The following is a 25,856-nucleotide window of genomic DNA, read 5'->3' as shown; positions in this document are numbered from 1 at the left end:
CATTTTATTTAGCATATCCGACCTTTGCATGCAGTCTTATTTTGCCATTTTCAATAGTTCGGACAGCACTTGAGTGGGTAAAAGATAGGGTCCAGATACGCTGGTCCGCTTGTGACTTTGCGCGCTGTTGCTCCCCCCACCCCTTTATCACCTACCCTTCCGCTGGCAGCTCAAGGGGCAAAAAGTGAATACTAATGTAAGTGATTCTAAAGAAGACTCATTCATGCATTGATTGTTATTGTACACCTTTTTTAAAGTTATTTTGACTGTACAAGAAGGAAGAAAGGCCACCTTGACTACTTTTAACGGGGCTGTAAAAGCACTTCGTCCTACTTCTCTGCTCTGGGCATTACCGGCACTTTACCGTGAAGAGGCTGCACTTGCACTACAACAGGGCTTGCCATTCAAGTTCTGTCCAATGAACACTGTTTTGGCTATGTCCCAATCCCCTACAAGCAGCTCTATATCTGATGATGCTTGAGCTGCAGAGTGCCAATCACACGGCTGGCAGTGCTGGGCAGCATCAGGGGCATATCCCTCGGCTCTGTACTACTGCAAAGCCCTGGGATGTGACGTGTTCTTTTTACAGTACCTTGGAGAGATGTAACAGCTTGTCAGATCTCCAAGTTCTAATTCAAATTGGGCCTGGGTCCAAAATACATTCAACGATCCCTCTGTAAATACCTCCCATTTCAAGCTCTTTGCTCCTCTACCTCTAACTCCCTCAAGGTCAGTCATTTTTCAAAGAAACAAGCTGGGGGTAGAGATCTGTCTTCGGCTGGGGCCTCCCTTTGGAACAGCCTCCCTGCCACTCTGAAACTTGAGGAGAACCATCTCCATTCCGGAAGCAGCTCAAGACCTTCCTCTTTGCTTCTGCCTTCGCCTCCTCCTCCCCTGCTGATCCGTTTCTCTCTCTGCACTACCAGCGTTTATTGCCTTTATTATTTATTTAGTTAATGTATTTATTATTATTTGTCTGTTTCTCCTCTGCTCCACACTTTCCACTTCTCCCCCTTTCTACGCACTTTTCCCCTTTCGCTTTCCCATGCACTTGTGCGTTCTCAATGTCACTGGGCCTAGTAAGATCGTTGTTTGTTCTCCTCTGTTCCCCTCCCTTGCCTTATCGCGCTCTGAAACACTTGTGTACGAGCGCAATATAAATAAAATATCATATATCATATCAAACATGCTTGAACACTGGAGATCATTACAGTAACATCAAATGTTCCTTAGTGCGTGAATCATACTCTCACACAGTCAGTGGGATTTGCCAGAACGGTCTATTTTCAAGTACTTGTTAGTTGTAATATTACCAATAATCACGGATCTTATCGTTTAGACATATACAATCGAATGCTCTATGTGAGAGAGAGAAGAGAGAGAGAGAGAGAGAGAGAGAGAGAGAGAGAGAGAGAGAGAGAGAGAGAGAGAGCTACATATATATTTCTCTAAAGCTGTTTGTGTTTTGGGGACAGTGCATGCAACATTCTCAGACTCTCAAACCCAGCCAGGATCTCTTCATATGGTAGAGGAAATATTATCTCATGCAAACAGAACCAGGACAGCCCTTGGCCGCAATGAAGTGACAGATGTCACAGCCATTTTATCATCACAACTAAATGCTGAGGCTGATTGATTTAGAATATATGGTTACATAGCGATAGTTCAGGTAAGAACCATTTTTCTGTATCGGAAGTTATTAGTTGGTGGGAAGAACACGATTCATAGCTTACTGGAGAGTCAAATAGCAATTGGAGACGAGGGAGGCCAATTTAAACCTTTTAAATGGAAATGCAAACTCATAATAGATCAATATGAGCTCACCTTAGCACGATTGTGTACAAACCCAGGTCAAGTAAAGCAGAACATTAAAGAAATAGACTGGATTGTGACCTGCGATAAAAGGATGCAGTATAGTCTAACCAAGGATATGAACAGCGAATGTAAAAAAAATGGGAACTCACAAAATATCTGAAACAGTCCCCCGACAGTCGATATGGAGACATCTTCTTAAGGTTTCGATTTAACCTGCTCCCAACTATAGAGATTCATCGGGTACGAGGCACACAAGATTCAGCGCAGTGTCGATTTTGTGGAGCAATGGTAGAATCTCTTAAGCATCTAATGATCGAGAGTGGTGCTCTGCAGAAGTTAGGAGATGCATTCTTTGGTAAAGTCACCCATTCCACGGAGCCACTCAATACAGATCATTTAAGCATCTAATGATAGAGCGTGGTGCTCTGCAGACGTTAGGAGATGCATTCTTTGGTAAAGTCACCCATTCCACGGAGCCACTCAATACAGACAATTTAAGCATCTAATGATAGAGCGTGGTGCTCTGCAGAAGTTAGGAGATGCATTCTTTGGTAAAGTCACCCATTCCACGGAGCCACTCAATACAGACAATTTAAGCATCTAATGATAGAGCGTGGTGCTCTGCAGAAGTTAGGAGATGCATTCTTTGGTAAAGTCACCCATTCCACGGAGCCACTCAATACAGACAATTTAAGCATCTAATGATAGAGCGTGGTGCTCTGCAGAAGTTAGGAGATGCATTCTTTGGTAAAGTCACCCATTCCACGGAGCCACTCAATACAGATCATTTAAGCATCTAAGGATAGAGCGTGGTGCTCTGCAGACGTTAGGAGATGCATTCTTTGGTAAAGTCACCCATTCCACGGAGCCACTCAATACAGACAATTTAAGCATCTAATGATAGAGCGTGGTGCTCTGCAGAAGTTAGGAGATGCATTCTTTGGTAAAGTCACCCATTCCACGGAGCCACTCAATACAGACAATTTAAGCATCTAATGATAGAGCGTGGTGCCCTGCAGAAGTTAGGAGATGCATTCTTTGGTAAAGTCACCCATTCCACGGAGCCACTCAATACAGACAATTTAAGCATCTAATGATAGAGCGTGGTGCTCTGCAGAAGTTAGGAGATGCATTCTTTGGTAAAGTCACCCATTCCACGGAGCCACTCAATACAGACAATTTAAGCATCTAATGAGAGAGCGCGGTGCTCTGCAGAAGTTAGGAGATGCATTCTTTGGTAAAGTCACCCATTCCACAGAGCCACTCAATACAGACCATTTTTAGAGATATTTTACCCAAGCCTCGACTGCCTCTTTGGTGATTGCAGCAGTGATTATTTTGAAAATTATTAAAATCTGCTATATGAAAGAAAGTGGTGAAACCATTAAAAATGAAACGAAATAGGGAACGACGCTGTTGAGTCATAAATCAGAAGGATTTTTATTAATGCTGTATTTTGTAGGAAATTAATTTGATGATCTCAGAATGAACTGTTTAAGTGTTCAGAATTGAATTAAGTTGATTGTGGTTGTAACTGTGTATTGTAAGCATGGATTTTAAATATGTATTATTGTTATGAAATTGTTTAAGGTATTATATATGGTTGTTTTACATGTTAAAGTGGTGTACGTTTGTAATTAACCAATTTACAATAAAAATCAATATATATGGTTACACACACTTTGACTTTAGGGTCGATGTTAAGAGAAATAGAATGTGGACTAAGCCCAGAGTGCATTCGATTCAAACATCACAGATAAACACCTGCCACATGTAAAGATGTCTAGTTATTCTTATGTTCCCAAAACGCTTTTTGATTTTATGCAAAGCCACCACAAATGTATCCCCTTCCCCTACAAACCTACAATTGTATATTTTTAAACGAAACAATAGGAATGTACCAGAATTTATTTTTATTTTTTGATTATATTTTTATTACACACCTATTACCATACCTGAGTTCAGTTTCTAAGCACAGACCAAGGATTTGAACCTTTGTTGGCCTGCATGGTCTTGCATCCAGGACCAGCGCGTTGCCCCTGTGCTATCCTCCGTTACATCTGGGAATGAAAACCTTCTATCAAAAAATCATTTATGGTAATGTGCTTTGCTCATTATTACAAGTGTCATTTTCTTATTATGACTACACTATATGCTGGAAGTAATAATTCGAAATGAACATTTGAACATTTTAAAGGGAACCCGTTTGCAACGTTAGTGCAATTCATTAATTTAGTTTTAAATTGCCAAGAATGCACACCTTTTTGTCTCTCACAATATCACTACTCCCTGAACTGGGATTAAAACCCAAAGTAACAAAAAGTAAACAATGAAAACAATTGTAGAAACTGCAAGCGGGTTCTTAGTTCCCTGCTAGAACCCGAGCAACCCCCACAAAGCCTATCCGCATCTCCCTCAACTCCCCCATACAGACATTTCCCCTTCAGTGTGATGGCGACATTCCTGCAGGATGCAAGCAATGAAAAGGGATGTCCCTCCTGAAAACTAGGCACAATAAGGGGATGCCTCTGCCACTGCGGCTCTTATTCTATTTGTAACCATACATAAAACACTCCCCCCCCCTAATTCCCCCCCCCTTCCAAGTTTTCTGTGTTTTGTCTCTGGGCATGCTGCTCTTAGAAACAGTTGGGGTGGCTCTAGTAAACATGGACCTGCCAATGCTTTGCACACACAAAAAGTAAGAGACAGAAAGACAGAGACCTAGAGGGAGAGAGGGAGAGAGGGAGAGAGATCAATGAAATCAATGAAATGTCACAATCTGCAAGGAACTAGATGTGGGACATGTAAGTTTGTAAATGGTCATCAGTGCAAGTCAGAGTTTATCCTGGAACCAGTGGTCGAAGTGTACGAAAAGAAGTAGTGGAACTATGTTCCCTACTGGCCTGCCCCCGCTACCCTCAACCACATGCGCAACACAAAACCCCCACACAAGCGCACCTGCTGTTTAAGGTAATGCTCAGTGCAGTGCACTTAAATGTAACTTTCAACTTCTCCTACACTTTTATTTTAAAACTAAACCACTCCAGAACGGTTTCTTTCTAAAAATAAAACTATAAGAACAGTAAAACTTTAAAAAATAAAAGTAGAGAGCACCGCTCCCAACCACTCACAACCACTTCAACCACTGCCTGGAGCATGTGTGTGGTTCTCTAGACTGTTAGGCATTGGACATACTGTGCCATGTAATGCTGCAAAGGTAGTGTGTAGTAGGTAGTTTGGCTAAGGCGTCTGTCCTTGGTGCGGTAAAGTTTATTCTATTATCTATATTATGTTAGGAACCTCAGTCCTGAACAAGACAGAGCATTCTTCGGACATGCAGCCCTTTTGATAGGGGATTTGAATAGCGAGAAACGGTTTATTTGTGGCCAAGTATTCTTATTTGGGTATTTGTACTTAAATCTGAAAGGTAAAGTGCATTCTGGGGCATGTAGTCCGTGGGAGATATCTATACTCAGTGAATCATAGTGCATTCAGATCAGCGTAGGCTCCCGGGTGCTCCGTTTGCTGAGTGCAGCAATGTGTCTTCATTGATTTGTCGGCTTGTGTGTTTTTGGGGCTTCTGAACTAAGTAAAGCTGACTTCCTGTCATGCAGTCCATTGAAGCCACCTGTATTGTGGTTGGCTGGGCGAATTTCTGGGGCTCATAGTCTTGAGGTGGCACTTTCATTAAGTGAACTGCAATGCATTCTAGGAAAGTAGTTAAATGTATTGATCTGAACTTTGAGGGGCAGAGTGCATTCTGAGACCTCTACATTTGAGGAGGAGCACTTTCACAGAGGTAGAGTGGGCGCTTCTTTACTGCACCAGATATTGCATTCTGGTATATGTAGTGTTGTGGTGGAATCTGCCCAAGGCGTGGCAAATGTGACCTAGGACAAACTATCGCGTCTGAGAAGCTACACTGCGGGAGGCATAGCATAGTCATGCAGAGACATCCATAATGAGTGGGACATAATGCATTCTGGGAAATGCATTTGCTGTATTAAGCTCCCCAATGCTTCTCCACTGTATTCGTCAGATTCCAGCGCGTGACATGTACGCCTGTTGCAATGCAGTCTTGGACTTGTTTGACCTCCTGCCCAGAATGAGTACTCTGCATTCAGTACTATGTAGTCTTGTGGTACCCGTGGAACCTGCGAAGGAACACGCATTCTGACAAGTGTTTTAGGTACATGGGAAGGAAGACAAACCTTGGTGGGTTATTGGTAGATCTGGGCTTGCCAGGTTATATCTAACATGCAACACTGTATTTGAGTAAAGACTTGCACCTGTGCATTTGATGGATGAAACTGTGTACACTGTAGATCATAAGCACACTGTAGATGAGCTTGCATCTACCTGTATCCCAATATATATCTGTATCCCATATACACCTGTATCCATCGTGTCGCTATATATCCGTATGTCGCTATGTAAATCCCCACTGTCCTGCTCAGGTGCCTAGTCCTATTGCCTTTGATTACTGCCAAAAAAATGTTTTTCTCTAACCTCATTCTCCCATATTCTCCTCTCCCCTGACGCATTGTTCAACTTCTTAATCATATTCTTCTGCCACGTCACCTGACCCATCTCTTTGTTCTTCTCTCAGGCCTACTGACTTTGCTAATTTCTTCATCTCTAAAATTGCGCTGCTACGATCTTCATTGTCAACTATTAGCATCTTATCGTACTCTGTCCCTACTCATCTATCTTCGTCCCTCTTTCTTCCTTATATTGAGTCTGATACTTCTTATCTTGCTTGTGCACACCCTTCTGCCTCTCCCCTTGCTCCTATCGTCATTACTAAGCTCTTTCCTCTCCCATTACTTTACCTAACTTCTCTTATTAATCTATCCCCTTCTTCTGCCACTTTTCATGTGAATTTTAAGAGTGCAGTAATTCTGCTACTCTTGAAAAAAACTTCGCTAGACACTGCTGATCCGTCAAACTACTGTCCTATCTACCTTCTTCCCTTTCTAAAAATTATGCAATGTGTAGTTTATAGCAAAGTCTTATCCTATCTTCATCTAAATTCGCTTCTACCCCTGACTCAATCAGGCTTTCTTCTGTTCCACTACACAGGAATGTTTCTCCTCTCTTTTTCTAATTCCCTTTTATCTGCAAGGCACTGTAAACGTTCTTCTATCCTCATTGTACTTATTCTTTCTGGCAATTTTGTTACGGTTGATCACTCTCTACTAAATGTAATTGGCCGGCGGAAAACCGTTACGTTAGCACTGCAATGTAAATGGCAACACGCCACCAACTTTTGATCATTTGCACGGTGGAGTGCAAAAGTGCTCGGCAAATGTGGCAGACGTGTGTATGCAGCCTTTTGCCCTGTACTCTGCTGTGCAAAGTGAAAAAACACTGCCTGGCATGGTTACATGCTAGGCAGCATTTATTTTTAGTCCTGAGCACCACTTGCCATGCTCACATTGCAAGCAGTGCTCACAATTACAAGTAAACGGTGCCCGAAATGCTTTAATTATCATTGTGAACATTGCTTACAATGCGCACATGGTAAGCAGTGTTCACAATTGCAATTAAACCCTGCCCGACATGCAAGCATATCGGGTAGTGTTTAATTGTAACTGTACACGCTGCCTGCCATGCAAGCATAGCAAGCAGTGTGTACAATGGATCTCAATGGGGTCTGCCTGCTCTATGCTAGTGCAGAAAGTAGGCTGACTCCATAGGGATCTCCAGCATTTGTGCTGGCATGAAAATCCATGGCTTAAAGTCCCCCTCGTTTCCTCTTGCGCATGGAGATCCCCAAGGATCTGTTCTGGGATGGACCTCTTCTTTTTTCACTATACTCTTCTCCTCTGTCTGCCATTATTTCTTCTTTTGTGATTTCGTCACATTTTTATGAAGATGACTCAACTCTTCATTTCCTTTTCGGATACACTTTTCGGATACACTTTTCGGATACACTTTTCTGATACACTTTTCTGATACACTTTTCTGATACACGTTTTGGATACATGTCAATAGGCTGCACCTGCGGATTCCAGCACCAAAGTCCTCATTCTGCAGGTGCTGCCTTTTGAAAGCAACCCTCTGCCGGTACCTATCAGGGGTTCCGCCCCGAACCCGCAACCGCGATGTGGCACCACGTGCCCTGTCCACCCTCCCCCAATTACCTGTTGCCAGGTCCGGCCTCCAGCTGCCTCCTTCCGGCCCCATGTGCACTCGGCATACTACGTCCCCGGAATCCCAGCGCACAGCATGGCATGCTTTTATGCGTGTCCTTTTGTGTCCCTGGCTTTCTGGCCCGCGGCATCTAGACTGCAAACAACGTCACCCCACTTTCTGAGTGTTTTCTTTCAGTTCAAACTTGGATGAACTCACATTACTTACATCTTAATGCTTCAAAGACCGCAATGTTGTTCTTTCCTGCCTCTCCCGTTACTCCACTACTATTAGTTTTCCTCCTGCTTCTCTTGCCTCTGCTTCCTCTGACAGTAACTTAGAGGTCCATTTTGACTCTTCGCTTTCCTTTTCGTAACATATTTCAAACATTTCTTTCTCTTGTCATTTTCAACTCTTAAATATTCATGAATCTCATCCCTTTCACACTTTCCACGCCACCAAACTTCTTATTACTGCACTAGTCTTCTCTCATCTAGACTACTGTTCCTGCCTTCTTGTTGCTCATCCTGCTTCCCATGTTGCTCCTCTTCATTCCCGCTAATTCTGCCACCCACTCTTTGCTGTATTCCCCCTCATTCCTCTATTTCTTCTTCTCCTCACTCTCTTGGCTGGTTAACTTTGAAGTTTGTTTAAAGTTATGCTTTCTCTGTTTTATGTTTAAATGTCTTCATAGGCTTGCCCCCATCTTTGCGCACTTGTTTCTCTATGGGCCTAATTCACAGAAGTGTTTTATAATGGCAAAACCCCATTGGAAAGCGTTCTGTGAATCAGGGCCTATATGTCCTCTCTCGTTCCCATTGCTCCCAGTCTCAGTTTCTGCTGTCTGTGCCTAGGCCATCCTATGCCCAATCTTGTTTTTGCGCCTTCAGTCTCTTAGCCCCTGAAATGCACAGCCCCTATCTATTAGATCTCCTCCTTCCCACTGTTTGGAATGCACAGCCCGTATCTATTAGATCTCCTCCTTCCCACTGTTTGGAATGCCTAGCCACTATCTATTAGATCTCCTCCTTCCCACTGTTTGGAATGCCTAGCCACTATCTATTAGATCTCTTCCTTCCCACCGTTTGGAATGCCTAGCCACTATCTATTAGATCTCTTCCTTCCCACTGCTTGGAATGCCTAGCCACTATCTATTAGATCTCTTCCTTCCCACTGTTTGGAATGCCTATCCACTATCTATTAGATCTCTTCCTTCTCATTGTTTGGAATGCCTAGCCACTATCTATTAGATCTCTTCCTTCCCACTGTTTGGAATGCCTAGCCACTATCTATTAGATCTCTTCCTTCCCACTGCTTGGAATGCCTAGCCACTATCTATTAGATCTCTTCCTTCTCATTGTTTGGAATGCCTAGCCACTATCTATTAGAAATCTTCCTTCCCACACATCTTAAAAATAATCTGCTATCTAACATGCTGTAACGTTATCTTCTTCTGGATTGTGCATTATTTTGCATTATTTTGTACTGATTTGTTTTTAGGAGAAAGTGCCTTATAAATCAATAAATACAAATACAAAGTTGTTCACCCCGCTGTTAGGCAGAAACCTGTGCAGTTCCCTTAGGGACAACTGCAAAAGATTTAGGACTACAGGTGGTTGGCAGTAAACCCAAGTGGTAGCAGTCTGTACCACCCAGATTTACCTGGTAGCTGTGGCTGAGCAGTCAGACTTCTCTCAAGATGAGTTAGGCAGTATATAGAGTATACACAATAGGTACAGAGATACAGTAGCACAAGCAAACACTGACCAGAGCTTTGGTGTAAAAGTATATAATTATTTATTTAAAGACACACTTGTAAATTACACTAGCACAAAAAGAGGTAAGTAAATTCAACACGCGGTCACTATCATATATATACAACCCTGATTACTTATTAGACAAGTCTTAGTGAGAAACACCACCTATTTTTAGACAGAGGTGAGCGCTTAACATAAAATGGCACTCTAATAAGTTATTAAAAAGGAAGGGAAAAAGGCAGAGTTATGAAAGCACACAAATTTCAATACTTTTCAAAGAACCACAGTGAGGCAGATTAGGCAAAGTCTACTGGAGAGCAAGGAAGTTCAAATGCCAGGCCCACTCTTAGAGAGAGCAAGCGAAATGTATCCAGGATCACACAGTGGGGTTATGCCCAAAGAGTCTTTGTAGAAAGTTCACAAAAGATTGAGATCAAGTCAGGAAAAGTTAGTTAACAGGTCCCAGGCTAGCCCAGGTTAGCAAGTCGAGGATTTACTGTCACCCCGAAAGATCTGTCGCAAGGGAAGCCAGGCGGGACACAGAATCTGAAAGTGGGAAGAACGCTCCAGCGGGGGCAGTTGTTCCTGGCAGCGGGTGCAAGTCAGTGTTTCGTCCAGAGGAAGAGGAGGTCTCGACATGGAGGAAAGCTGAAGGTCGTTGCACTGCCAGGGAAGAAACAAACCGCGGAGTCTCCCGGTTACAAGGTACCACCCTTTTCTTCGCGGTAGTGGTAAACCGTGGTATTCCAGTTGCCGTGGTGCTTGGCACGGGCAAGGCGGCCACGGGATGGTCCAGGAAGGCGAAAAGACGAGCAAACTGGTTATCCCCACCAGTCAAAGGAAGAAGACTCTCCGGGCTGGAGATCTCCTCTGTCGTCGGGAAAAGTGGTGAGACGGTTCAGCAGGGCTTCACCGGTGGTGTCATCGTTGCAGGTCGGCTCGGCTTCTCCCTCCTCGGATTCTTTAGGTCCTGTGGCGACTTCTGAAGTTCCAGTCCCCAAAGCACTGCTTTTATGCAGAAAACCCCCATTCATTCAGCCTTGCTGTCAATCAAACATGCTAAGTGGGGAGCCGGGCGGCTCACCACTTGGGCCAATCACACAAGTGTGCGACTTGAGTTGCCAAGGCAACTCAGTCCAGGGTGCCTAAACCCCCTTCCACACCCCCTGTGGTACCCAGACAGAGTGGCACCACTTTTGGAGGCTTCTGTGGAGAAGCCCGCCAAAAAGTGGAACAAAGGGCTCGACTTGGGTTGGAGTCACAGAAGCGAACACAAACACCATTTTGGAACCACGTTTCGGCAAAAAATACCAACCAGTGAATTTATATTAATTTAATAAACCGGCGGTATGTTCAAGGCGATTTTAAAAAGTGGTAGCCTCGAACAATGGGAAAATCCCATAGGAATATATTTGCGGTCGAATATAAAAAGTAGTATCCACTGCCACCAGACAAAACTCGGTCGGGGGCGGGGACTGGACAGTGCCCCCTCGGACAACAGACCCCGGGGCAGTCGAATTGCCCCGACCAGTACGTCCACAATAGGATGGTTTGTACTGGTTCTGTTCACAATTTGAGACTAGTAAAGTCAATGGTGACTTTACATGCCCTGGGAGACAGTAGTCAGTCCCAGGGTATGGAGTCTATGTTTGGGGGTCGCTAAGACACCCCTGGGTTACGGCACGGAGGGTGCTGTGTAACCCACATACCAATAACACATGAAGGCCTATGGGGTAAAGGACTCCATAGCCCATAGAACACATACAAAGTCAAAGGAACACCTCAAATCATGTCTAAGAGTGGGAGAAAAAGAGTCTCACTCTTAGCAGGAGAAAAAACTAAACCCCAAAAATCCAGCAAAGCTGCTCGGGGACTAACTAGGTTTGGGAAATTAGCCTTTACAGAGAATTCTCCCTAACACCCTCCCCTTTCTGTGCTTTATCTGTGCTATCTTTTCCTCCCTCCAATGCCCCCCATACCATCCCACAGGTATGTCCTGCTGACGTCTGTGTGGGGCTCTGATGCTCGGTCAGTCAGCATAATACAAAACACAAAATAAAGAAATAGAGAAATACAAGTATATAATTTGCCAATAAATTGCCTAATAACAATGTCTGTTATTACAGTACTCAGAAGAGAGATGACTCTGGCATGAAGTGCTATATTGAAACATGCTATCATTAGCATTATGTATCCTCTGCATAAACACTCTGAACAAGGGCTTATGGTTATCGCATACATGCATGGTACAGTTTTAAATGTAAGGTAATGCTAGCTGGTAATACTAGAGCATGCAAACAAATGTACTTTGTTCAGTGCTTCCTTTTACTCTGTTAACCAGTAAAGTAAATTGCAATACAGAGTCACTTGGGACATTTACCTGTTGGTATATGTAACCTCCATCTACTGAAGACACAGTGACAAGATATAATAATATTCATCAGGGAATTATGCATCTGTCATTGATTATGGCAGAGGTGGAGGGGTGATGGAGCAGAACACAGCCCTGCCTGTCCCACACAACTCATTCTCACAACCACATCATTCATATCAGCTTTAGTTGGCAGTCTCGGGAGGATAGCTCAGGGGCATCGTGCCTGCCTTGAAAACAAAACAGCACTGAGCAACACTGGTTCGATCCCCGGTAACTAACCTCCAGAAGTGCATAGAGGGCAGGCAAAGTACACAAATATACCTGTGAAAGGTGATCCCCACTATGTATCAACAGCATAAGAAGGATATCTACATTTGGCACAACAGAATGGTCCATGGGCAAAAATATTGACCCATTTTTGATAGTTAATTTTATATATTGACTTATTTGACCTCTCATGAAAAAGTTAAGCACTCACCTCGGACATCTGTTTTCAGAATGTAGGACAAAAGTTCAAATTCTAGCAGGGGCTGACATAGCCAAAGATCCTTCTGAGGTTTGTGAATTAAAAACCATGAAAAATTGGGTAAAAGTAACATCTATCATTGCAGTGCTTAGAAGTGGAAGGAATCTGGCACAAAGTGCTATACAGAATGTGACATTATTGTTAATCAAGAGGATTAGCAGGGTGAACTGCCTGCTACAGATCATGAACCTCATTAAGAGTTTGCCAGTATTTGGCTGTAAATCTGTTAAACTACTGACAACCTCGTTTGTTTTTACCGCCACTCGGTCCTGTGGGTTTTGTAAGCGGATTCAATTCAACGCTACAGCTAAGTCAATGCCTAGTCTGGGATGCTGATGGAAACCCTTTAGATATATTTTTATGTCCAGTTCATGTACTCTGGATGAAAACCCCTATATCACACCCCTCTCTTAGAATCCCCCTGACCCCACTGAGCCAAGAAGTAGGTTTGTTTTGCAAATTAAAAGGGTTTTATTTGAAACATTAAACAATATATATATATATATATATATATATATATATATATATATATATATCACACTTCTATAGTACATTCATATTTGATAGCACACTTGTGAGGATGATAGTGATCAACAATGGATAATGTTACAGTGGTACACTCTTTTTGATGGCTTAGAAGTGATATAGAGAGGATGAAGTAGCTGAGAATGCTTTTATGGCTTCAAGGACAATGCAATGATGAATAAAATGCAGTACAGAAATAACTTGATATGATTTAGCAAAAGATAATATAATCACTTTTTCTCTGGCAATTCACCCCCCCCCCCTTTGCAATGTAAGAAATGGAAGGAGAGCACACAGTCTTCAAGAATCCCAACAAAATGCAACACGAAATGCAGTTCCCCCCTAGCATGCTTAGAGAAAAACAGGTATGATTTTAAAACACAGGCCCAAAATGCTTTGAATGTGGTGGCAATGAAGTGAAAAGATGCTAAAATTGATTTTAATTCCCTGCAGGAGGTTCAGGGTGAGGGAGAGCTACTTTATATTAGTTCAGGCTCACTTTAGCAATGCTCTATGAGTAACTAGCAGGTTAAACGGATTTTAGCCAAGGAAAGCAAGGAGCTGCTGACTTTTACAGGTGAAGAAATCAGGCCAAATCGCAAATCGCTGTAAAATTTCGCGAGTGCGTGAATCGTGATTACGGAGGAAGTATAAGTAGTAGCAAGTCGGTTTCAGGGATGCAGACGATTTAGTAAAGGTAGTTTTTCGGATTTAAAGTAAAACTCAAAATGACAGGTGACAGTTTGCAGCTTTAGAATGACACTTGACAGCTCGCAGCTTTAGAATGACAGATGACAGGATTACTAGGAGGCAGTTCTACTTAGGTTAAAATAGTTTGCATTAGATTATTTTAACTAAGGGATTGGGTTTCGCACAGTTCTGGCAGTACTCGCACTATATTTTTAGAAGGACTGGGCCTTGTCACGGATCGGGTCAACTGGACTCGACTTCAGGCGGTTCTGCTCACAGCGTCTGGGTCAGCTCTGCTCTGCTGTCCTGGGTCTGCTAGGCACCGGTTCTCTGGATCGGGTTCTGCCTTCTCTGGACACAGCACGGCTCCTGGTTCTGGATGTTTCTGTCACAGGGTTCTAGGCCAGAATCAAACAGCTCAGCCCGGCTATTTGAAGAGTTCAGTTGCAAAATATTTTGAGGCCTGCTGACAGATACTTTTGCTTGCAGTGGGCCTTCTTGGTTCAAAGTTCTGTAGTCTCTGTTTAGCTTGGAAGTCTAAGTGTTGGATCTCTGGATGTGAAGTCGTCAGTCAGCACGCTACGCAGCAAATGGAATTGAAAAAAAACCCTATCTGTCCTGCACTGTCTGCTTTTATGTGTTTAGAAAGTGAGTGGAGAGGCTAGCTTCACTAAGCCTGCCCCCCTCTTAATTTGATAGGTCAATAGATTCTTTGGTCCCTGATTTGGGAAGGGGTAGTGTGTCAGAGTGATGTCATTTTTATGACCTACAGAAATGACACTCCCCTGGTCAATGTGCACACAAATCTATTTCTGATCCAAATACATATTTCCCAGGTACACAAGTGGTTGGCATTACATGTACATATTACACATTGCTTAAGGTAGTCTCTGTTCCGACTCTGGCATTTCTAGGAGCTTGCATTCAAAAATGGCAACTTATTTTCGATTTTAGTGGGTTTTGCAACATTGGTTTTTCATCAAAAATTATACAAATGTACACCCCCCTTCTACACATTTCCCAGTAAATTTCCAGGTCGCTAGCTTAAATACTGTGTCTGCAATATTCATAATTAGCGGGGTTTTGCACCAGAACATCAGACAAATTGGAGTTTAGTCTTGAATTGTGGGCACAGTTTTCATTTTAAGGATCCCCAAATTGCACATTTCTGTCATCTGGTTACAAAAAGTTATCAGTATTTTTATGAAACATATATTTGCCTTCAATTCAACTCCCCAAAGTGTTTGGGTCCGCCCCCAGAAGCTTGGGTGGGCCAGGGAACACATGTCTCTGCTCACAGGCAGATCTTTGTTGACAGTCAATACTCAAAATTAACATACCCCATTCAAGGGAAAGAGTCTTTTGTGTGGGCTCCAGCAGGCTGCCTGGAAGTCTCTCCTCAATCAATCAACAGGGTCATGTGATATCCTGCCTCCTGGTGTGAATCTCTGAAGTGAGAGCTTTCCCAGCCTCTTGAGGCTGTTAATGAAATCAGCCTGCCTCCTGGGAACAGCAGGTGGCTAAGATTTTTAATTAACCAACAGGCTTTGAAGTCCAGTTAGCTCAAGATACAGTTCTACTGTCATAGTTTAGACCGCTAGCGCCGGCTTGTGGAAATTGTCGGTATTGCACCCATTTTTGGGATTTGTCTTGAATTAATGTATTTCAAACAGGGGATTTTACTTGAAAGTACTATCCAGGTTCAGAACATGGCACTGGTGTGGTTCTGCAGTAGAATAATTTTGTGCCCATAATTTTAGCCATATTTGACCTTAAGAAAGTGAATTCCCAACAGTTATGGGTTGCTTTTGGCAATCAACATTGCCATTCCCAATGTTTTCAGGCTACTGTGTGTGTGTCCAGTGGTGGTTTTAGGCAGTGCCCTCCTGTGCTCACAAACATAGGCAAAAATGGATGGCAGCCTCTTCTACATGTTTTCCCTGTGCACTTCCTGGGGAGTTCTGGCCATCATGATGTTTTCATAAAACATCCCACAAGCCCCCCATCTTGCGATGGCCATTCTGACCTTTCACTGATGGAACTCGCAAGATCTGGGATGTTCGCCTCATCTTCTTCCAATTCCATAAATGGCACAGTTCAGCATCTTTTCCTACCTCCAGTCGATCAATCAGTTCTCCTTGCTGGTCCTGATCGGAGGATTGGGCGGTACCCCGGTCCCCTCGGATCTTTGCTCCCGGTCCCTGGGTCGTTCTCCTTGGTCAGTCTCCAGGGTTTCATCTCTCCTAGGATGATAAAGCAAAGCGGCAATACCTATTCATAGACATTTTTCCACCACTATTGATATAGTGGGGCGACATATACATTTTATAAATCACGAGAAAAGATCATAGCATTCTTATTTTGAAAAACAAGATATCATGAAACATTTTTTTTTTCCAATCATAATATTTTAGAGACTATATGTGGGATATTTTAGGATGGGAACTGAATTAATCTGGAGCGGTCCCCTCTGGTATTGCAGAGGACTCCTCCAGTACCCACTTGTCTTCCCCTTCCGCCAGACTACCTTTGGGGATGCGGATCTTATATGCTACAGGGGAGATCTTGTCTATAATTGCAAACGGTCCCTTCCATGTAGGCAAACATTTTCGCTGTTTGGCCTGGTTCCTTTGGAAATTGTATAGATAGACCCGGTCTCCCACATCATATTCCTTCCTGGTGGTTTTCAAATCATAGTGCGCTTTCATACTTTCAGCTGATCTTTCTAAATTCCGCTGATCATAGGCAAAAGCATGTTGGAGGTGTTTCCTTAAATTCTCCATATACTCATGAGTTGTGGAGGCATTTATCAGTGTCTGCTCTTGGGTCCTGTAGAGCAAATGCTGGGGAAGCACCATCTTGCGTCCGTTCATCAACTCAAATGGTGACATTTTAGTTGCAGATGAAGGGGTAGATCTGATGGCCATTAGGACCAGAGGTAATCGGATATCCCAACTTGGCCCAGAATCTGCCACAAACTTTTTTAAAATGCTCACAATGGTTCGGTTGTATCTCTCTACTGCTCCAGAAGAAGCTGGCCTGTAAGCAATATGTAGCTTCTTTTTGACCCCCAGTATCTCCCACATCTTTGTCATTACTTCACTGGTGAAGTGGCTACCCCTGTCTGACTCAATCCTTTGAGGTAGACCAAAACGGGAAAAGATGTGGTTAATCATCAGGGCAGCTGCTGTTTCTGCCTTGCAGTTTGGGGCCGGGAGACATTCCACCACTTGGTAAACAAGCATGTGACGGGCGAATTACAGGGCCTACAAAGTCGATTTGCAAATCTGACCATGGCAGTGTCATCCCCCTCTTTTGGAGAGGCGCACGGTGTGTGAGGGATGCTGGCTGAAATTGTGCACACACAAGACACCCCTTCAAGTATTGGTCGAGGTCGTGCCCCATGTGTGGCCAGTATGCAACCTCTCTTAAGATTTCAAGTGTTGTATGAAACCCCTTATGACCGGCGGTGGCCGCATCATGGGCGTGACTTAACATCAGGCTTCGGAATGAGGTAGGAACCACCCACTGATCATGGCCAGCTTGGGATTTCCTTACCAACAAACCATCTTGGATTCGGAACATTTTTGGACATTTCATCAACACTCTTAGGTCCTCTTTCCCAATGTAATCGGTATCCATCAGGGGAAAGTTCTCAGGGTCCTCAATGTGTTGGTAGAACTTACCAACTATTGGGTCCCCCTTCTGAGCTGTAATCAAATCAGCATCAGGGGTCTCCTTACTCCATTGTGCAGTTGAAATATCATTGTGAGCATTTGTCTGGGACCTAGTGTCATGATGCCTACCTCTAAGGAGCCAGGCCGGGCCCAGCAACCCCAGAGGCAGACATCATTTTCCCCAGGGAAGTCTCAGCGGGCCCAAGTCGGGGCCCTTTGGACTCAGTCCTGGCGCCTTAGGCGCCAGGCTCATAGCGGACCCCAGTCCTGGCGCCTTAGGCGCCAGGCTCATAGAAGAGGATATGTGTTTAAGTGCTTGGGTGCACACTTACCTGATGCAGACCTTGCTGCTTCATCCAGGCCCTCTGGAGGCCTGAATGGGACTACTTAACCTGTAGGACTACTTCACCACCCGGGTGTGGTCGGGGAAGGATACATACCTGATTGGTGGAAGGATACATACCAGGAACTTCTTCCAAGGCTATTTAAACCCCACCCGAACAGCCACACATGCTTCGCGTTGTTCTGCACCTAGCAGCTGGACGCTCACCGTGTCAGCTCCTGCATCCTGACTTCAGCCACGCCTGCCAGCACCCTGGAACACCTGCAAGGGGAGAAAGGAAGAGAATAGGAGAAGAAAAGCCCTTACCTGCTAAATCTGCATTCCGGAGTCATTTCTCCAACGGCCCTGAAAAGGAAGACATCATTTTAAAGGCATTTCGTTTCGATCGCTGCAGCGCTGCATTTTACTCATCTTTGCAAGGCGCTTCCATCTTCAGCAGCGATCTTCCGGATTCAGCTACGCCCCGGCGCCTAGAGGAAAAAAGACAAGAACAAAGGTGAGAGGGAGAAAAGGAATAAGGAAAGCTCAGTTTCCTTTTAAGTCTTACCTGTTGGATTATTCCCACTGCATTTCGGGTCCTGCCGCTTCCTGGCATCTCCGGACCCCGGCCCCTATGGGGAAAAAAGACAAAGACATTGAATGAGCGAATGCAAAGACATTACCTGAGCGCTCATCCAGAACTGTTTCACTTCAGGTCGGCGCCATATCTCCGGCACTCCGAACCCCGGCCCCTAAGGGGAAAAAGACATGAGCATTAGCGCTTGCTGCAATTAGACAACGAACATTATTATTAAGCTTGAACTTTTGAACAGAACTTTTACAGCGCCTTACCTGAACAGTCAAGCTTACCTGAACTCCCATCAATCCTCAATCCAGTGAAGTAACTGGGTTTCAACGCGCCCCTGCATCAGAAGCAGGATGGAGAGCTCATCCTTCCAAACCCTAAGGTGAGGCTTCACAGGGAATCGTGGAGGAGGTATCGTGGAGGGTTGGAAGGGAGTGGGAGGCTTGAGCATTGTTCCACAGTTGGTAATACTCCCTTTTCACGCACAGGAGGGTATCCAACGAGCCAGGGAAGCCAGAATAGAGGGGCCCTTCCTGTCCATCTTCAGAGTTCTGCGCCTTCGACGCCGCGCCTCCGTGGGAACCAGGTGAGCGTTACACCTAGTGATAGCAGTGACCTGGATTTCTCCCAACAGGGACTCTATTTCTATCAGATCCCCTTGGATGGTCCCGGTTTTGGCCAGCTGATCAGCTAAGTCATTTCCAGTTTTGTCTGGTCCCTCTACTTTGGAATGACCCTTGATCTTTTTCCAGTAGATGGTCATCCCATTCGATGTGACCAGATCATCAATATTTTGGATTAACTTCCCATGTTTCAGGGGTTTGTTATTAGCACATAACATGCCTCTGGTTTTCCAATTGACCAGGTGCTCCACGAACCCGTTCTGTACATAATCCGAATCTGTGAATATGACCAGTTCGTGGAGTTGATGTTGGACAGCAGTGAGGATGGCCTGATGCACAGCCATCAACTCTGCCATCTGACTACTTCGGGGACCAATTTTGTACCCAGCGGAGGGTTCTGGGGACTCGTTCACCCATGCGTTCCCTACGCCGGCCACGAGTTCTTTTTCCCCGTTGTTAACATGGTAAGAGCATCCATCCACATAGACAGTGAGCATTCCCTCACACTTGTCTTCTTCAAAGACTTTGTGTGGGGAATTAAGGTATGCCTCCATGTTGTCCTTGATTTTTAGACTTTCGTCCTCGAGACAGTTTTCTCTGGCACAATCATGCAAGTCAGCCAGGCCTTGCGCGAGGGGACTCTTCTTGTTTTGGCCATATCTGACCTCTACAGGAAAGCCATGCATTGACAGAATCCAGGAAGTAATTTGGGAATTACTCACATTTCCGGCCCGGATTCTGTCACTTTGGAGGTATTGCAGAGGCTGGTGTGGAGTCTCCACTATGATGTGTTCCCCCTGGATGAACGGGCGGTAATTCTTCAATGCCCACACCATTGCAGGAGTGCCTTCTCACAATCGTTGAATTTTTCCTCCACAGAGGATAAAGTTTTGCTCGCATAGATTACTTTATTGACCTTGTCATGCTTTTGGTATAATACTGCTGTCAAGCACGTATTAGAGAACCCTGTCTCCAGGAAGAAATCCTTGTTTCTGACAGGGTAAGCTAGGCAAGGCGCTTGTGAGAGGCTTCTTTTGAGTTGTCTTACTGCCTCAGATTGTTCTGGAGTCCATTCCCACTTGACCCCCCCCTTCAAGAGATGAATAAGGGGTTTAGTGATCTCTGCGTAGCCTTCAATGAACTTTCTGCTGTAATTAGTCATTCCAAGGAGGCTCCTTAGTTCCCGCAGAGTTGTGGGATCCTTCAGTTTCTGAATTGCTTCCACTTTCTTTTCCTGGGGACAGAGACCCTGAGGAGTAATCTCATGCCCCAAGAAATTAACACGGGTTTTACACCACTGTGCTTTCTGAAAGGAAGGTTTTGCTCCGGCGGCCCTCAACTGTGTCAGAACATAACGGATCTCCGCTATGTGTTCTTCCACAGATGAACTTTTGATGAGGACATCATCTACATAAGCCAGGTTACCCCTCACACCCAGGTCGGGCATGGCCTTGTGTAGGAAAATGTTGAATTCATTGCCGGAGTTGAGGTATCCGAAGGGAGTCCGGGTCCATGTGTACTGCTGGCCCCCAAAGGTAAAAGCCAGTTTGTATTGGTCCTCCCTACTAACAGGCACGGTCCAGTATCCATTGGTCAGGTCTATTGCTGTGAATACCTGTGACCCCTGGATCTGGGCCAGCCCCTGGTCAATGTAGGGCAGAGGCCATCGGGAAGTATGGACCCGTTTGTTGAGCTCCCTAAGGTCGGCGCAGAGTCTCCATTGGCTGTTTGGCTTCAATGTTCCCAGCACCGGATTATTGAAAGTGCTGTGGACTGGACGGATTATTCCCCGGGACTCAAGGTTCTTAATTATTTCGGTAAGGGACTCCATGGATGCGAGAGGCAAACGATATTGCTTCACAAACACTGGAGTCATTCCAGGGTCTGTGGGAATTGTTGTTGTGTGATGTCGGTGCGACCACAGTCATATGAGTCTACCGCAAAGAGATCTTGGAAATCCAAGAAAACTTGTTTCAACTTTTGCTTCTGATCCAGAGTCACACAGGCATCAGCTAGGTTCACTCTCTCTTCCACCATCTGCCTGAAGCCTGGAAAGACTTCTGGTTTGGCTATCTCAGCGGCCTCCTCCAGCTGGGTGGAGAAGTCCCTGGTCAGAGTGCTGATTTGGACTGGAGGCTTCGGGTGGGAAAGGCAGCCCTCATGGACCTGGAAAATCACCTCGTCCCCTCTGAAGTCAGAAGTCACATCTTCCTTACCATAAGGGCAAGAAGTGTACACCAGGAAGTTCCCTCCATGCCGGGTGAAAATCCTGTCTGGTGTTGTATTGTCCTCACTGTCGCTGTCAAAACAGTCCTTGGGGATTTGTCCTAACAGTTCATTTCCTAAATCAATGGAGAAATGTCGGTCATCAACCGCCATTCCAATGATGGTGCCTGCGGCTAGAGTAATACTCTGTAAGTCGCTGTTATCCACCTCTATTGGAATGGTGTCATGTTCTATGTTGACTAATGGTGTTGGGTTTACCCCTAACCCTTGCTGCTGGAGAGAAGCATTTAGATGAATATAAGCATCAGGGTTTTTCAATTTTTGTCCTCTTAACTTTCACTTCCAGGGAGAATTGTCGGGTCCTTTCCGGAATGGTGAATTCCTCTTTAATCTGAATTTCAACTGCATAAGGTAGCAATTGAGCTGACCTAAATGCTTTTTCTGGATCATCAAAGCCCATGGGATTATCCGCTAATCGGGACCAAGCTTTGAAGTTTATTAGGTCCAAACTAATGGCGAAGCGATTGAGAATGTCACTGCCTAAGTAAAAGGCAGCAGTGACGTCTCGCACGACCCAACAATTATGGACTATGCTCTTGTTGCCAATGGAGATTTTGAGCATACACCTGCTTGGCAGGAGATGTTTGGAATTGGGTGTTTCCAGATCCATTTCCCATTTGTCTATCAGTTTGAATGTGAGAATGGCTGGATCTTTTGGGAGTTGGCGGAACATGGCTTCGCTGATGAAGCTCTTACCGTTGTTCACACACACTCGAGCGAGAACAGAGTCCTTCCCATCATTTAACTGAACTGGGATGAACAACTGATCTCCAATTTGCTGAATATCAGCCAGGCTCTGAGCTGATTTCACATCTTTCTGGACTATAGGAGTGGGAGTGTCTGATTGTGAATTGGTAAAGAATTTCAGAGTGTTTCCTTCCAGTGTGGAATACCACCTTAAACTGGAAGGAAGGTTGATTTTCAGAAATAGAGAGGACCCCCCATCACCAGTCTGTTGTCCTACTGCTATTATTGTCACGTCTGGAATTTGGTTGTTCTGGAAGTGAAATTCTACTTGGTCAGATTTTTGTTCAACCATGTGGCAGGTGCCATTTAAACTAACATGGTTGACACTCTGTTTTAATTTTATTGGTCGGCTAGTCTGGGTCCAGAGGACCTTGTTTACGCAATCTATTAGGGGTGACAACCTTCTCAGGAGGTCATTCCCTAGTAAACAAGGGGTGCCCTCTGGAGTCACTACTATGACCGGGTGTTTCACCTTGTGTCGCCCAATTTTAATGTCCAAGTCTGCAGTCCCCTCGACGGGAATTTCCTTCCCGTCAAAGTTCTGCAGTTGTCCAGGAAGAGAGGTGAGAGGAATGCAGTAATTCTCCTCCCTTCCTGCATTTAGTTCATCAAAGGCCCTTTTGGACAGAAGGGTAGCTTGGGATCCAGTGTCCACCAGTGCCAAAATTGTACCCTGCCCCTGTACTTGTACCGGGGCATAATATCTTCCCTCCTTCTCCTCAAGGGGGCACAGATAATGCACATTTTTGGACAACTGGTGGGCTAACTTTCTGGTTTTGGACATTGCTAGCGAAGAGATTTGGGCAGAATTCTGGGGAGAGCCTGGGGAATCTGAAAGAAAAAGTTGTCAACTGGAAATGGTTTCGGGTTCTTTTTGGAGGCAGTCATCAGGATGGGTTTGACCCATGGGATTTTGGTGTTGTCGGTTCTGGGATGAGATGATGGGCGGCGGTAGCTCAGTCTCCACATCTCCCCAGTCTGAATTGGCATCTCTTGGGACCCATTTTTCCTTGGGAGGAGTTCCCCCATCTCTGAAGGAGAAGATCCTTTTCCCAGGATCCTCTGAGGATCCCTCTCCCTCAAATTGGAAGACCTGTACCTCCTCCACAAAGTGGGTCTGTTTGGGTCCTTTGTTTCTCCTACCTCCTCTCTGCTCCTTGGGTGGCAGACTTTTAGGGGTATGAGATTTTGTTTCCGGTTCCTGGTTTTCCAGGGGCGGTTTACAAGTTGGGAAGGAAGCTTCCTCCAAGGCTTCACACCCCCCCTTCCCCTTGTGCCTCCTCCCTGGGAACCAGTGGGTTATCAGGGTGCTGCCCCGTCATTGTTCTGGAGCACCAGGCCCAGAGTTTGGGGCATTCTGCGGTGGCATGCTCATCTGAGGGTTCTGTTGAGCCCTCAGTATGTGACCCAGATCCCGTGCCATATTTTGGCCTGGTGCTCAAGTTGTGAAACCCGCTCAGGCTGATACGGGGCTCTATTTTCTCCCCTGGGCTGATCCCGGGAAGGGTAGCTATCCCTTCTCTGGTAATACCCCGGATTGGGAAGATTTGGGTACCCCTCCACCCTTGGCCTCCCCTCTCCCGGATTAGGTGGTCTGGGCTCAGAGAATTGGGGAAAAGAAGGATGGATGAGTTTGGGGCTGGAATCCTTGTGGATACCTGGGGAAAAAGTTCAGGCCAGGGTTTGGTGAATTTCTGCCCTCCTGTGGGAAGTTTGGAGGGAAGTCCTCTGGGTTAGGTGCTTGACTGGATCCCCCCCTTGGGCTGGAGGAGTCCACACATAACCCAGGATGGGTCGGTTTCCCTTGTAGCGGGGACTTACATAATCAGGGGAGCGAGGGACCCCATTTGTGGGACTACCTCCTCGACTCCCTGTCTGTGACTGGCCCGAGGGCCTTCTGGGCTGTGAATTATTTGGTGCAGGCAGGTTTTTAGGCCCCCCCCATCTCCAAATCTAAAACGGGGGCAACCTTTACCTCTGCCACCTTGGCAGCAGCAGGGGTGCTGTTGGTTTTGGGGTTTTTCTGCCCATTACTTTTATTTTCTATGGGCTTCTGCACCTCATAGATCCGGGTAGCCTGTTCAATGACCCAGTCTAGTGACCTCTTCTTATGAAAATCTCTCACTAGCTGGGTCATGATGTATTTGGGCAATTCATGGAAAAAAGTATTGACAAATTCTCTGCTGTCCGTGCGCACCCTTCTGGTGGTCTGCGCAAAGGCACGCTTCAATTCTTGCACGAATTGTTGTGGGGCCTGATCCTCCTCACATTGCAAATTGTAGGCTGCCTTGCGAGCCTCTTCAGGATTTCTATGAACAGAAAAATGTTTCAAGATGGCCGCCCTATATACGGACCATCTTGAATGGTTTTGGTCCTCCAGCCCTGCAAAGAAACTCGAGTATTCTGGGGAGAATGTCCATTTGACGTACTGGATGCAGCTACTGATGTCCTTCACATTGAAAGTCTCCATCATTTTCTCATAGAGCTCCAAGTGTTCCCAAACGGAATACTTGGCGTTCTTATGATAAGGCGTGATGACACTCCTTATTGCCTTTATTTGTTTCAATGGGTCCTTAAGCAAGGCCCTTTTTGCCTTATTGGCCTTTTTGGTTCGGGTCACCCTGGTCCATTCATCCTCTGACTCTGAAGCACTGCTCCCAGAGGTGCCCGTCTGATCTTCCAGGTTTTCCCAGATTCTGCGAGCCTGGGAATGGCTGGCAGCATGTGGGAACCTGGTCTCCTGTGTCCTGTGACGCTCAGAGGAGTCTTCAGATCCCTCCTTGCTGCCAGGATTTGATGGGTACCCCCCCCACTGACCTAACTGGGCAGAGGTTTTCAGGATGCCCTTAATGGGCCTACTCTCCTGGGGTTCCCCACTAAATTGCACTGTGTTTGGGTGCCCATACCCGGATGCCCGCCCCTCCATTCCTGGGTGGTACTGGCCTATGAGCCCCATACTTTTAGCTGGATAGTAATCTGCCATCCCCGTGGCCCTGTGCTCATGTGCGCCAGAGAACATGGGGGTGGCAGAGTCCAGGGACTGGTAGAGATGAAGGCCTCTGGTACTAGGGCTCCTGAGGTTATGCTCAGGCGTTTCCCTTTCCCAGCGAACTTCATCTCTATCAGCCCTTGCTCCCTTTTGCAATGCAAGAGCCTGGGCTTTCAGCTCCTCAACCAAGGCCTTACTCGACTCTATCAATCTCTCCTGCATGGCTACCTGTTGCTGGAGCCTATCATTGTGCTGGCAGAGAGCCTCATTCTCTCTCTGTGCCTCCTGATTGGTCCTGGAGTACTGGGCCAGTCTTTGCTGCAGGAGGGTTACCTCCTGCGTCCCATCCCTACTGGCCTGCTCCTTTCTTGCCAAAGCCTCTTCCACCCTCCTGGTGTGCTCTAACAGGTTCTGATGCTCTTTTTGGAGGTCACCCAGCCCCTGGAGGGCCAAGTGATTTTCTTCAGTTTTTCTTTTTAAATGGCAGACTTCCTGGCCTAAGGTGTCCCTTTCCTGACTAAGAGTCTGCATCTGTGCCGCCAGGTCGTCCCTTTGCCTTTGAAGGGCACCAGCTTTCTGGCGCTCCTGATCAAACTCTGCCTGGGTATCCAGGTCTTTCAGGATCAGTTTATTGCTCTCTGCCTTTTCCCTATCTAGGTGGCTTTGCAGGGTGACTACCTGCTCAGCACATGCCCTATTGAAATCTAATTGTTGCTCCATCTTTTTCTGGCTCTGCAGTAGGGAGTCCAAACCTTCTTGGTACTCCTTCTGCAAGGCCAGAAATCTGGTATCCTGGTCAGACTT

General features: G+C 45.5%; 1 protein-coding gene across 1 annotated transcript in view; it reads left to right on the top strand.

Moving 5' to 3' along the window:
* The window catches only part of TMTC1 (transmembrane O-mannosyltransferase targeting cadherins 1), a 1,779,343-nt gene that overhangs the window by 760,544 nt on the left and 992,943 nt on the right, over positions 1-25,856 (top strand). The window lies entirely within an intron of this gene.

This window comes from Ambystoma mexicanum, chromosome 12 (genome assembly GCF_040938575.1).
Source record: "Ambystoma mexicanum isolate Mex_15411 chromosome 12, UKY_AmexF1_1, whole genome shotgun sequence".
NCBI lineage: Eukaryota > Metazoa > Chordata > Amphibia > Caudata > Ambystomatidae > Ambystoma > Ambystoma mexicanum.
This window is presented reverse-complemented; position numbering and strand designations above follow the sequence as displayed.